This window comes from Oncorhynchus nerka, unplaced genomic scaffold (assembly GCF_034236695.1).
Source record: "Oncorhynchus nerka isolate Pitt River unplaced genomic scaffold, Oner_Uvic_2.0 unplaced_scaffold_1587, whole genome shotgun sequence".
NCBI classification, from domain to species: Eukaryota; Metazoa; Chordata; class Actinopteri; order Salmoniformes; family Salmonidae; genus Oncorhynchus; species Oncorhynchus nerka.
The window spans coordinates 1-13,391 of record NW_027039729.1 but is presented as its reverse complement, the minus strand read 5'-3'; the positions used below and the strand labels follow the sequence as shown (position 1 = coordinate 13,391).

The 13,391-nt window shown below is 44.1% G+C and overlaps 1 pseudogene; it reads right to left on the bottom strand.

Annotated features, from left to right (window-relative positions):
• Positions 1 to 3,846: 3,846 nt before the first annotated feature.
• LOC135568452 (THAP domain-containing protein 1-like) lies at positions 3,847 to 6,322 on the bottom strand (annotated as a pseudogene).
• Between the last annotated feature and the right edge of the window lie 7,069 nt (positions 6,323 to 13,391).

Sequence of the window (13,391 nt, the reverse complement as noted above, 5' to 3'; positions counted from 1 at the left end):
GGGAAATAAACATCTTTATTTACAAGGTAATGGCGAGTTTACAGAAAAATGTTTTAAAACCAAAGTGTAGGAGAATTGTTGAACTCTTCTCGGGTTGATCTGGTTACTGTGGCAGTCCGATAGGAACCACATGTATGCGGAGCCTGGAAGCACGCCGAGGACAATTTGAGCTCCACATGCGCTTCTCAATGTTGTAAAAGCGGAGGGCTCCGTATATTGATTGGTTTACGGTAGGTGAGGGCGGGTGGTCCTGTATCAACTGACTCGTCAGCTATCTAGCAACGAACCCGTCAGCTATCTAGCAACGAACCCGTCAGCTATCTAGCAACGAACCAAAACACGAACCATTTTCCATCCAGTTTTAATGTGAGTGAAGTCAAAAATAAAATAAAAACAACGAATCAAGACAGCTGTGTTAGAAACAAGAAAGTTTCGGTACAATTTTATAAGAACCGACAGGTCATTTTGTTCGTTGACATGGTGGGATCATTAATGTGTCGGTAAAATGAATGATACGAGAAATGGCGTTGGAATAACCGTCATATCGAAGTAAATTTGGAGTCACGGGTGATGAAGTGCGGTTTTCCCCGCTACGACTCGGTAACCATGTAGTTTGTTAGGCTACATATTCAATCTATTAGAAAGACCTTCACAGGGATGGTGAAAGTGCACGGTGATCTTGATGGGTAACCTTTCCAATAAAAATCAATGGTCTGTTTTATTCTGGTGACGATGATCGATGCTTGACTGCCGTTTTAACAAGTAAACATATTCTCGTTTTTGATCCATATTCTCATGTAGACTAGCCTACCCGCACTGTGTCTGTGAGCGATTTGGCTAGAGCGCCCACGCCAAAACCAGAATAGGGCACATTTACTATTTAACGCAACAGTTTATTTTGACAAAACAATCGGCAGAGTTGAAAATGATGGAAACACATTGAACCATATATTTTTATTCTGCAAATGAACATTTAAGTGAAAAAGTATATTTTGTGTGCACTACGTCATCACGCACAGCTTTTTGTGCAAACAAGTCAGTTGGTGGAAACACCACTGGTGGGAAAATTTGCATATCCTCTTTATGCACATTTTGAATATTCGCATGAAAATCTGTCGCCAATTGGGTGGAAATCTAGCTATTGTTTAGAAATGTTGCCTGGTTTGCCAGGTTGACATTTACTGAAATACTTTTTCAATGGATGTGTTTATGGGTGTTAAAATAGAGAAACTCGGCCATTTGGACCACCGGGCTGGTGACGTCATGCAGAGGCTGTCGTTTTGCGTTTATACTCTTCATAAGGAAACACAAGTTTGATGTCAGACGACAACAATAATGTTCGCGACGTCACTACGACAATTGTCTAGTGACACGATCAATAAACAGACTGTAAAATCAGCCTTTAAAATGGATTAAGGATTAGCACCCTTTTTCATTTTTTTCGCCTAAAATATCATACCCAAATCTAACTGCCTGTAAACAGGCCCTGAAGCAAGGATATGCATATTCTTGGTACCATTTGGAAAGGAAACACTTTTGAAGTTTGTGGAAATGAATTGATTGTAGGAGAATATAACACATTAGATATGGTAAAAGATAATACAAAGAAAAAGAACAACAGTTATTTTTCTACCACCATCTTTGAAATGGTCTCAGAAAGGTCCCAGTTCCAGCCTTCACTCTGGTTGTAGTTCTAGCCTTCACTCTGGTTGTAGTTCTAGCCATCACTCTGGTTGTAGTTCTAGCCATCACTCTGGTTGTAGTTCTAGCCTTCACTCTGGTTGTAGTTCTAGCCATCACTCTGGTTGTAGTTCTAGCCTTCACTCTGGTTGTAGTTCTAGCCATCACTCTGGTTGTAGTTCTAGCCATCACTCTGGTTGTAGTTCTAGCCATCACTCTGGTTGTAGTTCTAGCCATCACTCTGGTTGTAGTTCTAGCCATCACTCTGGTTGTAGTTCTAGCCATCACTCTGGTTGTAGTTCTAGCCATCACTCTGGTTGTAGTTCTAGCATCACTCTGGTTTGTAGTTCTAGCCATCACTCTGGTTGTAGTTCTAGCCATCACTCTGGTTGTAATTCCGATGGTGTCCACAAGATGGCTGTCTGTGCAAAGTTTACTTGACAGACGGATAACTTGGAAGTATGAGCGAACCAGCATTTCCAGTATTAGTAGCCATATTATAAGTTCAACATTTGCAAAAACAACCAGTTTTCATAAATCTGAATATTCATAGAATTTTTGTCCAAAAAGGAAAAGGCATGCTGTAGCACAAGGTTAGTAGCTACATTTTATGACAGATACAGAGTTTCCGGACACTCCCGTAAAGCCCAGCTCATTGGCTATCTAGCTAGCCTTGTTTGACCCCGATTGGTGCTTATTTGACAAAGTTAGAGTCATTCAAGTGAACACCACCCACGTCATCTCCTGTAACTGGCTGATGTGGTTATTTAAAATCAGATTAGGCAAACGATTCTATCTCCTGTAACTGGCCCAATGTGGTTATTTATCCTAACTGGCCCACTGGCGGTTACTTAAAACCGATTTCGTATATATTTGGCTGATTTCGTAGCATAACATGCAGAAGCTGGGGAGGCAAGGAGACGACTCAGATCTCTTTCCCCACGCATTTCCAATGCAACTCCATTGTCTAGGCCGAGTTCGATTGACCTCTACCGCATCTATTGCAAACAGGCAATATGACTTAAAAAGTACGTGCAAACACAGAGAGAAATCAAATCAATAACTTAAGTCGTTGGGACTTTGACTATGTGGCCTCCTGTTAATAATCAAGTCTCACAGGCTATTTAAAAATAAAATACGATAAAAACAAATATATAGTCATAAGACACTTGAATTGGGAAGTATATAAACACAGATCATTTAGAAAACCAAAGAAATAACATTAAAATGTTATGAGAATTGGGTTTCTGATTGACACCAAACTGGGTCTCACACAATAAGGCGCCCTATGTTGAATTCAAGGTCCAGTTTCCCTTATGGCTTTAAATATGGTCATAACACCAATAACAGCCCTTTTGACTTGGTCTTTTCAACAGAAATACAAGAGATAAGATTCTCCACAAAGATAGTCTTTACCAGAGTGGGGGGAAAGAGTTGCTCCCTAGACAGATCTTGGGTCAGTTTAGGATTTTCACCACTAATAGTTAAGGTTAGGAATGGATGAGGGAAGTTGATCCTAGATCTGTACTAGGAGAAATCACCTTAAAACGCCATTCGGTGCATTCTAACATGGGACCCTATATCAGGGTTTGCTAAACGTTGAATTCATCAGGGACCCCCTCATAATAGATCCCAACTTCTTAACAGTGCATTAAAAATAGCATCCCAAGCCATTTTAACTATGACTTCTGCAATTCAAGACCCAACTAATCAAGTCTCGGGCTCTGGGAAATAACATTGTGCCGTTTAAAAGTGAATTTCCTGCGACTCTACACACGTTGCCATAGGTCATTGTTCCATTTGCCGTTTTCAAATTACAGTGCATTTATGATCAAAAACAACATTTTGGGAGAATATAAGAAGAATTGAGTTGAAAAGATGTTTCATTGATGGATAACTGTGGATACCTACATCCATGCGAGCCTCCCAGGTCCATGCTGTGCTAAAGGGTCATTAAGAACAGAAATCCTACATGAATATTACATTTCACCCTCAAGGGATCCTGGGAGAAGTTGTCCAAAAAATCTGTTGTTGCTATAGCAATATTCATGAAAACATTTGATTTTTTTTTTTATTGAAACATTTTTTTGCTGAAATGAAAAGTGGTTGCCCAGCAACAACAATAGTTCAAAGTGACAGCTGACCAGTTGGGGTCACATGATTACAGTAGAAGAGAAAGTCCCGGCCAATTACAAATCTCCCATTTTTTTTTGTCCAAGAGTAGAGGCATAAATTGACTAACATTACTAAACAACGACATACAGTACACAAGTGTTCCTCCCTCCACCACACTAAAATTAACCCTTCAAATAGAGTTATTGTACTTTGAGGGATTTTTTCCCTTTAACTTTAAGTTTACAGCCTGAAGAAAATTAAATAGAATATGCTACTAAAGACATTGTGTCGTTGGTTGTCTGTGACAAAAGTGGAAAACACACCCGACAGGCTTGCATTACAACGCTCCACGCGGACACAACACAGGAAATCACCATCACCGACCCCTAGATGAGATACCACTGACCCCTAGACGAGATACCACTGACCCCTAGACGAGACATGTCTGGATACAGGACGGCAGTAGTTCTATAGGTCTCAGAAAGGTAGTAGACAGCTTAGCCATCCGCTACACCTCTATTGGGAGAGGTGATGTGAGAGTCCTCACACTGACCCTTTAATAAACCTGGGACAACCCCGCCCCCCCCAATACACTGAAGGCAGACCCAGAGAACCAGGGTCCGTAAGCCTGGTCCCAGACCAGTTTGTGGTCTTGCCAACTCCACAGACTTGGCACCCAGGCTAGGTGTGTGAGGCTTCATGGACCCTCTACGGGCTCAATCCCTTTGAGCGCATCATAAAGCTGTTGGGGTAGAATTACATATCCCTCCCCTAGTGCCGGGTCCCTGTTCATCCTCTGGAACTCTCCGATAGCCTTAAACCTCTTCAACTGTCTCTCCTGCCTCCGACACTTCTGCTGTACGGTCTTTAACTTCTTCCTCAGCTTGTCCAGCTGTTCCTCCAGCTGCTCAATCCTCTTCTTCTGCTGAAAACCCCGTGTCTTCTACGTGTAGTTGTATCGCAGGAGACGGACATGCTGTGAGGAAGGTTCTCTACCAGGGGGGTAAGGGTTCTACAGTGTGATGGTTCTCTGTCTGTATCTCCTGCTGGGTGTCCTCTGTGTCAGAGAGGGGGAGGGAGGGGAGGGTCAGAGAGAAGTCCATCTCTGGAGGTAACGGGTCCACCAAGGACTCTGCCTATGAAAAATAATAATTAAGTACAAATCTAAAATAATTCCATGTGTGATATACATACCCCAGCCTGGTGCCAGATGTGTTCGGTCTTATCAACTCATTAGGTTGTTGTCATGCCAATTGTAACACCAGACGCGATTAGGTGTGACAACGACCAAAGGCATTGGCAAGACCGTACAAACCAGATCTGAGACCAGGCTATAGGTTCCACAGGAAAATGACGCCTCCTTGTGTGTGCGTTTTACCTTGACTTGTAGTTTACTGAAACAGAATAGAGAAGGTACAGCATTCTCCTTCAGGACACGGTTGTTGCACTCTGGTTTGAAGCTGTCTTTGGTGAAATGCTGAGAGCAGATATTACTGTATCTGGTTGGTTTGAAATTGTTTCTCCTCATTGCCTCAACCCATTTCCCACACACGTCTGGCCGTGCTAGCGGGAACCTGCAATACAGCGACACAGTCTTGTTACATTACAGTATCAAACACAAAACAAACTCGAAGGTTCACAAATACTGTTGTTAATGTGTTGGTAGTCCAGTAGCTAGTCACTGTTGCAGGAGCTAAGCTTAGCACCAACTACTGTTAGCCAACCATCGCTCCTCCAACTGGCTACATCGGTCAGCGCTGAATCTGCCGACTGGAAATAGCCTAAGTAGCCAACGTCTGCTTCGTCGCAGCGCAGCGCCAGTCTGACGCACGGTGGAACGCAGCGCAGCGCCAGTCTGACGCACGGTGGAACGCAGCGCAGCTCCAGTCTGACGCACGGTGGAACGCAGCGCAGCTCCAGTCTGACGCGCGGTGGAACGCAGCAAACGTTAACAAGATACCAGTGAGGCCACAAGAACATTGCAATCTACTACTTATAAGCAACACAAACATAGCCATGATGGGTAGCTATTCCCACGCGTTTAACCCAACTACAACTAAGTCAACAGAAGCTAGATAGTTAGGTCATGGGTAGCCTCGAGTTGCCATACCTCCAAAATCACGTCGTTGTCACGTTTCCCCTTTTTACGTGAAGCCTGGTTGGCGACTGGGCTAGGTCATGGGGAATCTTGCGATTGTCAACAACTGTGATAACAGCTAGTCAACTGACTAGATAGTAAACAAGACGAGGCTAGACAGCTAGAGCCTGTATGATCAGAGTGACCGTGGTGATGTCGGGAGTTGAACTTACTTGTGAAATGAAATGTTTCTGTCTTTATGATATCTGTTTTTGCATCCGTAAGCTGAGCACGATTGGACCATCTCTACAATCGCGAGTTACTGGCAGATTTGACAGTTGTTGTCTTGTCCCTTTTCCTTGTCTTTCAATGCTTTATTTTGTCCTTTCTTGGCGAGGTCCTTTCCACTTTCCACAATGGCCGAAATGGCTTCAAAGATCTGTCTTTGACTTCACTACTGTTGGTCATGTGACATGTTTTCTCAACTCTGATTCGCAGAGAATTTCTCTTTCTCTGATTCGTGAAGATAATACGGTGTTGTTCCGCATGTTCCGCTTGGGGCGATAAAACACTGCTGGAAAGACCACATCGAATTGTATTAATGAATTAATTTAACCTTTTATTAACTAGGCAAGTCAGTTTAAGAACAAATTCTTATTTACAATGACGGCCTACCAAATGTCAAAAGGCCTCCTGCGGGGATGGGGGCCTGGGAACGAAATATAGTAGTCAAAAACATTTCAGCATCTTGTCCATGATGACCTAAAAAGGTATACATTAGTACATTTCTTTGTGGCTGTCATTTTGATACCACCATTTACCCTTTGACCCCGGCGAGAACATTTTATATGTTGCCCCAAACCAAATGAACACATGCTATAGGACATGCTCCATTTACTCTGAGCTATATGACACAAAAATACAATACCTGAGCAGGTACCTCCTCACCTGGGCAGTAATGGACAACCATTACTGTCAGGTGTCAGTTTACTCCTGAAAAAAAAAATCTGTGTCAAAACAGTTGTGTTATTATTTCTGTGAAATTTTCAAGACAAAATTACAGAACTTTAAACATGAAATCAGATTTGAACTTTTAACATCGAATATGTTTTTAAATCTGTCTATAAATACTTTAAAACTCCAAATCCAGGCCATTTTAAATGACCTGAAGGAACAGAGAAGCTCAACTGCTTACAGAAGCTATTTCTGCTGTTTTCACACATTCATTTCCATGTCTCTGTATTGACACACCATTACAGTGATACCCACCCACACCAGAGAGGAATCACCATAATGTGTCCCAAACAGTACCCTATTCCCTACATAGTGCACTACTTTAGACCAGAGCCCCATGGAACCCTATTCCCTACATAGTGCACTACTTAGACCAGATCCCAATGGAACCCTATTCCCTACATAGTGCAATTACTTTAGACCAGAGCCCTATGGAACCCTATTCCCTACATAGTGCACTACTTTAGACCAGATCCCAATGGAACCCTATTCCCTACATAGTGCACTACTTTAGACCAGATCCCAATGGAACCCTATTCCCTACATAGTGCACTACTTTAGACCAGATCCCATGGAACCCTATTCCCTACATAGTGCACTACTTTAGACCAGATCCCTATGGAACCCTATTCCCTACATAGTGCACTACTTTAGACCAGATCCCAATGGAACCCTATTCCCTACATAGTGCACTACTTTAGACCAGATCCCAATGGAACCCTATTCCCTACATAGTGCACTACTTTAGACCAGAGCCCTATGGAACCCTATTCCCTACATAGTGCACTACTTTAGACCAGATCCCTATGGAACCCTATTCCCTACATAGTGGACTACTTTAGACCAGATCCCTATGGAACCCTATTCCCTACATAGTGCACTACTTTTGACCAAAGGCCGTAGGGCACCCTATTCCCTACATAGTGCACTACTTTTGACCAAAGGCCGTAGGGCACCCTATTCCCTACATAGTGCACTACTTTTGACCAAAGGCCGAGGGGCACCCTATTCCCTACATAGTGCACTACTTTTGACCAAAGGCCGTAGGGGCACCCTATTCCCTACATAGTGCACTACTTTTGACCAAAGGCCGTAGGGCACCATTTGGGAATTAGACCAGGAATTTCCAGAGATAGAGACTGGGACCTATGAGGTGTGTTGGTGGAGTGCCGTGTTACCATTACTGTAGACAGTTAGTTACTGTCAGAGAGACTGGGACCTATGAGGTGTGTTGGTGGAGTGCCGTGTTACCATTACTGTAGACAGTTAGTTACTGTCAGAGAGACTGGGACCTATGAGGTGTGTTGGTGGAGTGCCGTGTTACCATTACTGGAGACAGTTAGTTACTGTCAGAGAGACTGGGACCTATGAGGTGTGTTGGTGGAGTGCCGTGTTACCATTACTGTAGACAGTTAGTTACTGTCAGAGAGACTGGGACCTATGAGGTGTGTTGGTGGAGTGCCGTGTTACCATTACTGTAGACAGTTAGTTACTGTCAGAGAGACTGGGACCTATGAGGTGTGTTGGTGGAGTGCCGTGTTACCATTACTGGAGACAGTTAGTTACTGTAGACAGTTAGTTACTGTAGACAGTTAGTTACTGTAGACAGTTAGTTTCCTGTAGACAGTTAGTTACTGTAGACAGTTAGTTACTGGAGACAGTTAGTTACTGTAGACAGTTAGTTACTGGAGACAGTTAGTTCCTGTAGACAGTTAGTTACTGTAGACAGTTAGTTACTGGAGACAGTTAGTTCCTGTAGACAGTTAGTTACTGTAGACAGTTAGTTACTGGAGACAGTTAGTTACTGTAGACAGTTAGTTACTGGAGACAGTTAGTTCCTGTAGACAGTTAGTTACTGTAGACAGTTAGTTACTGGAGACAGTTAGTTTCTGTAGACAGTTAGTTACTGTAGACAGTTAGTTACTGTAGACAGTTAGTTACTGTAGACAGTTAGTTACTGGAGACAGTTAGTTACTGTAGACAGTTAGTTACTGTAGACAGTTAGTTACTGTAGACAGTTAGTTCCTGTACGGCCCCGTTGCCTAGTCAATGCCATTTTACCTGCTGTTGTTATGCTAGCTGATTAGCTGTTGTCTCACCCACTGTTTTAGCTAGCTTTCCGAATTCAACACCTGTGATTACTGTATGCCTCGCTGTATGTCTCTCTCAAATGTCAATATGCCTTGTATACTATTGCTCAGGTTAGTTATCATTGTTTTAGTTCACAATGGAGCCCCTAGTCCCACTCCTCATACCCCTGATACCTCCTTTGTCCCACCTCCCACATATGACTCCTCACCCATTACAACCAGCATGTCCAGAGATAAAACTCTCTCTCATCATCACCCAGTGCCTGGGCTTACCTCCGCCATACACGCACCCCACCATACCCCTGTCTGTGCATTATGCCCTGAATATATTCTACCATGCCCAGAAACCTGCTCCTCTTATTCTCTGTCCCCAACGCTCTAGGCGACCAGTTTTGATAGGCTTTAGCCGCACCCTCATACTACTCCTTCTCTGTTCCTTGAGGTAATGTGGAGGTAAACCCAGGCCCTGCATGTCCCCAGGCACCCTCATTTGTTGACTTCTGTGATCAAAAAAGCCTTGGTTTCATGCATGTCAACATCAGAAGCCTCTTCCTAAGTTTGTTTTACTCACTGCTTTAGCACACTCTGCTAACCTGATGTCCTTGCCGTGTCTGAATCCTGACTCAGGAAGGCCACCAAAATTCAGAGATTTCCATACCAAACTATAACATCTTCTGTCAAGATAGAACTGCCAAAGGGGGAGGAGTTGCAGTCTACTGCAGAGATAGCCTGCAAAGTAATGTCATACTTTCCAGGTCCATACCCAAACAGTTCGAACTACTAATTCTGAAAATTACTCTCTCCAGAAATAAGTCTCTCACTGTTGCCGCCTGCTACCGACCCCCTCAGCTCCCAGCTGTGCCCTGGACACCATTTGTGAACTGATTGCCCCCATCTAGCTTCAGAGTTTGTTCTGTTAGGTGACCTAAACTGGGATATGCTTAACACCCCGGCAGTCCTACATCTAAGCTATATGCCCTCAATCTCACACAAATCATCAAGGAACCCACCAGGTACAACCCTAACTCTGTAAGCAAGGGCACCTCATAGACGTCATCCTGACCAACTGGCCCTCCAAATACACCTCCGCTGTCTTCAACCAGGATCTCAGCGACCACTGCCTCATTGCCTGTATCCGCTACGGTGCCGCAGTCAAACGACCACCCCTCATCACTGTCAAACGCTCCCTAAAACACTTCTGTGAGCAGGCCTTTCTAATCGACCTGGCCCGGGTATCCTGGAAGGACATTGACCTCATCCCGTCAGTTGAGGATGCCTGGTCATTCTTTCGAGGTAACTTCCTCACCATTTTAGATAAGCATGCTCCGTTCAAAAAATGCAGAACTAAGAACAGATACAGCCCTTGGTTCACTCCAGTCCTGACTGCCCTCGACCAGCACAAAAACATCCTGTGGCGGACTGCAATAGCATCGAACAGCCCCAGTGATATGCAACTGTTCAGGGAAGTCAGGAACCAATACACGCAGTCAGTCAGGAAAGCTAAGGCCAGCTTCTTCAGGTAGAAGTTTGCATCCTGTAGCTCCAACTCCAAAAAGTTCTGGGACACTGTGAAGTCCATGGAGAACAAGAGCACCTCCTCCCAGCTGCCCACTGCACTGAGGCTAGGGAACACGGTCACCACCGACAAATCCATGATTATCGAAAACTTCAACAAGCATTTCTCAACGGCTGGCCATGCCTTCCGCCTGGCTACTCCTACCTCGGCCAACAGCTCCGGCCCCCCCGCAGCTCCTCGCCCAAGCCTCTCCAGGTTTTCCTTTACCCAAATCCAGATAGCAGATGTTCTGAAAGAGCTGCAAAACCTGGACCCGTATAAATCAGCTGGGCTTGACAATCTGGACCCTCTATTTCTGAAACTATCCGCCGCCATTGTCGCAACCCCTATTACCAGCCTGTTCAACCTCTCTTTCATATCGTCTGAGATCCCAAGGATTGAAAGCTGCCGCAGTCATCCCCCTCTTCAAAGGGGGAGACACCCTGGAACCAAACTGTTACAGACCTATATCCATTCTGCCCTGCCTATCTAAGGTCTTGAAAGCCAAGTCAACAAACAGGTCACTGACCATCTCGAATCCCACCGTACCTTCTCCGCTGTGCAATCTGCTTTCCGAGCCGGTCACGGGTGCACCTCAGCCACACTCAAGGTACTAACGACATCATAACCGCATCGATAAAAGACAGTACTGTGCAGCCGTCTTCATCGACCTTGCCAAGGCTTTCGACTCTGTCAATCTCCATATTCTTATCGGCAGACTCAGTAGCCTCGGCCGGATGACTGCCTTGCCTGGTTCACCAATTACTTTGCAGACAGAGTTCAGTGTGTCAAATCGGAGGGCATGCTGTCCGGTCCTCTGGCAGTCTCTATGGGGGTGCCACAGGGTTCAATTCTCCGGCCGACTCTTTTCTCTGTATATATCAATGATGTTGCTCTTGCTGCGGGCGATTCCCTGATCCACCTCTACGCAGACGACACCATTCTATATACTTTCGGCCCGTCATTGGACACTGTGCTATCTAACCTCCAAATGAGCTTCAATGCCGGACAACACTCCTTCCGTGGCCTCAACTGCTCTTAAACGCTAGTAAAACCAAATGCATGCTTTTTCAACCGATCGCTGCCTGCACCCGCATGCCCGACTAGCATCTCCACACTGGATGGTTCCGACCTTGAATATGTGGACACCTATAAGTACCTAGGTGTCTGGCTAGACTGCAAACTCTCCTTCCAGACCCATATCAAACATCTCCAATCGAAAATCAAATCAAGAGTCGGCTTTCTATTCCGCAACAAAGCCTCCTTCACTTACGCTGCCAAGCTTACCTAGTAAAACTGACTATCCTACCGATCCTCGACTTCGGCGATGTCATCTACAAAATTACTTCCAACACTCTACTCAGCAAACTGGATGCAGTTTATCACAGTGCCATCCGTTTTGTCACTAAAGCACCTTATACTACCCACCACTGCGACTTGTATGCTCTAGTCGGCTGGCCTCGCTACATATTCGTCGCCAGACCCACTGGCTCCAAGTCATCTACAAGGCCATGCTAGGTAAAGCTCCGCCTTATCTCAGTTCACTGGTCACGATGGCAACACCCATCCGCAGCACGCGCTCCAGCAGGTGTATCTCACTGATCATCCCTAAAGCCAACACCTCATTCGGCCGCCTTTCGTTCCAGTACTCTGCTGCCTGTGACTGGAGCTAATTGCAAAAATCGCTGAAGTTGGAGACTTTTATCTCCTCACCAACTTCAAACATCTGCTATCTGAGCAGCTAACCGATCGCTGCAGCTGTACATAATCTATTGGTAAATAGTCCACCCATTTCACCTACCTCATCCCCACAGTTTTTATTTATTTACTTTTCTGCTCTTTTTGCACACCAATATCTCTACCTGTACATGACCATCTGATCATTTTTATCACTCCAGTGTTAATCTGCAATATTGTAATTATTCGCCTACCTCCTCATGCCTTTTGCACACATTGTATATAGATTCCCTTTTTTTCTACTGTGTTATTGACTTGTTAATTGTTTACCTCATGTGTAACTCTGTGTTGTCTGTTCACACTGCTATGCTTTATCTTGGCCAGGTCGCAGTTGCAAAATGAGAACTTGTTCTCAACTAGCCTACCTGGTTAAATAAAGGTGAAATAAAAATAAAAAAAATAAATGAATAAACCTACCTGTTGTGTTATAAACCTACCTGTGGTGTTATAAACCTACCTGTTGTGTTATAAACCTACTGTTGTGTTATAAACCTACCTGTCGTGATAACCTACCTGTTGTGTTATAAACCTACTGTTGTGTTATAAACCTACCTGTTGTGTTATAAACCTACCTGTGGTGTTATAAACCTACCTGTGGTGTTATAAAACCTGTGGTGTTATAAACCTACCTGTGGTGTTATAAACCTACCCGTTGTGTTATAAACCCTACCTGTTGTGTTATAAACCTACCTGTTGTGTTATAAACCTACCTGTTGTGTTAACCTACCTGTTGTGTTAACCTACCTGTTGTGTTAACCTACCTGTTGTGTTATAAACCTACCTGTTGTGTTATAAACCTACCTGTGGTGTTATAAACCTACCTGTGGTGTTATAAACCTACCTGTTGTGTTATAAACCTACTGTTGTGTTATAAACCTACCTGTCGTGAGAACCTACCTGTTGTGTTATAAACCTACCTGTTGTGTTATAAACCTACCTGTCGTGAGAACCTACCTGTTGTGTTATAAACCTACCTGTGGTGTATATAAACCTACCTGTGGTGTTATAAACCTACCTGTGGTGTTATAAACCTACCTGTTTTGTTATAAACCTACCTGTGGTGTTATAAACCTACCTGTCGTGAGAACCTACCTGCTGTGTTATAAACCTACCTGTTGTGTTA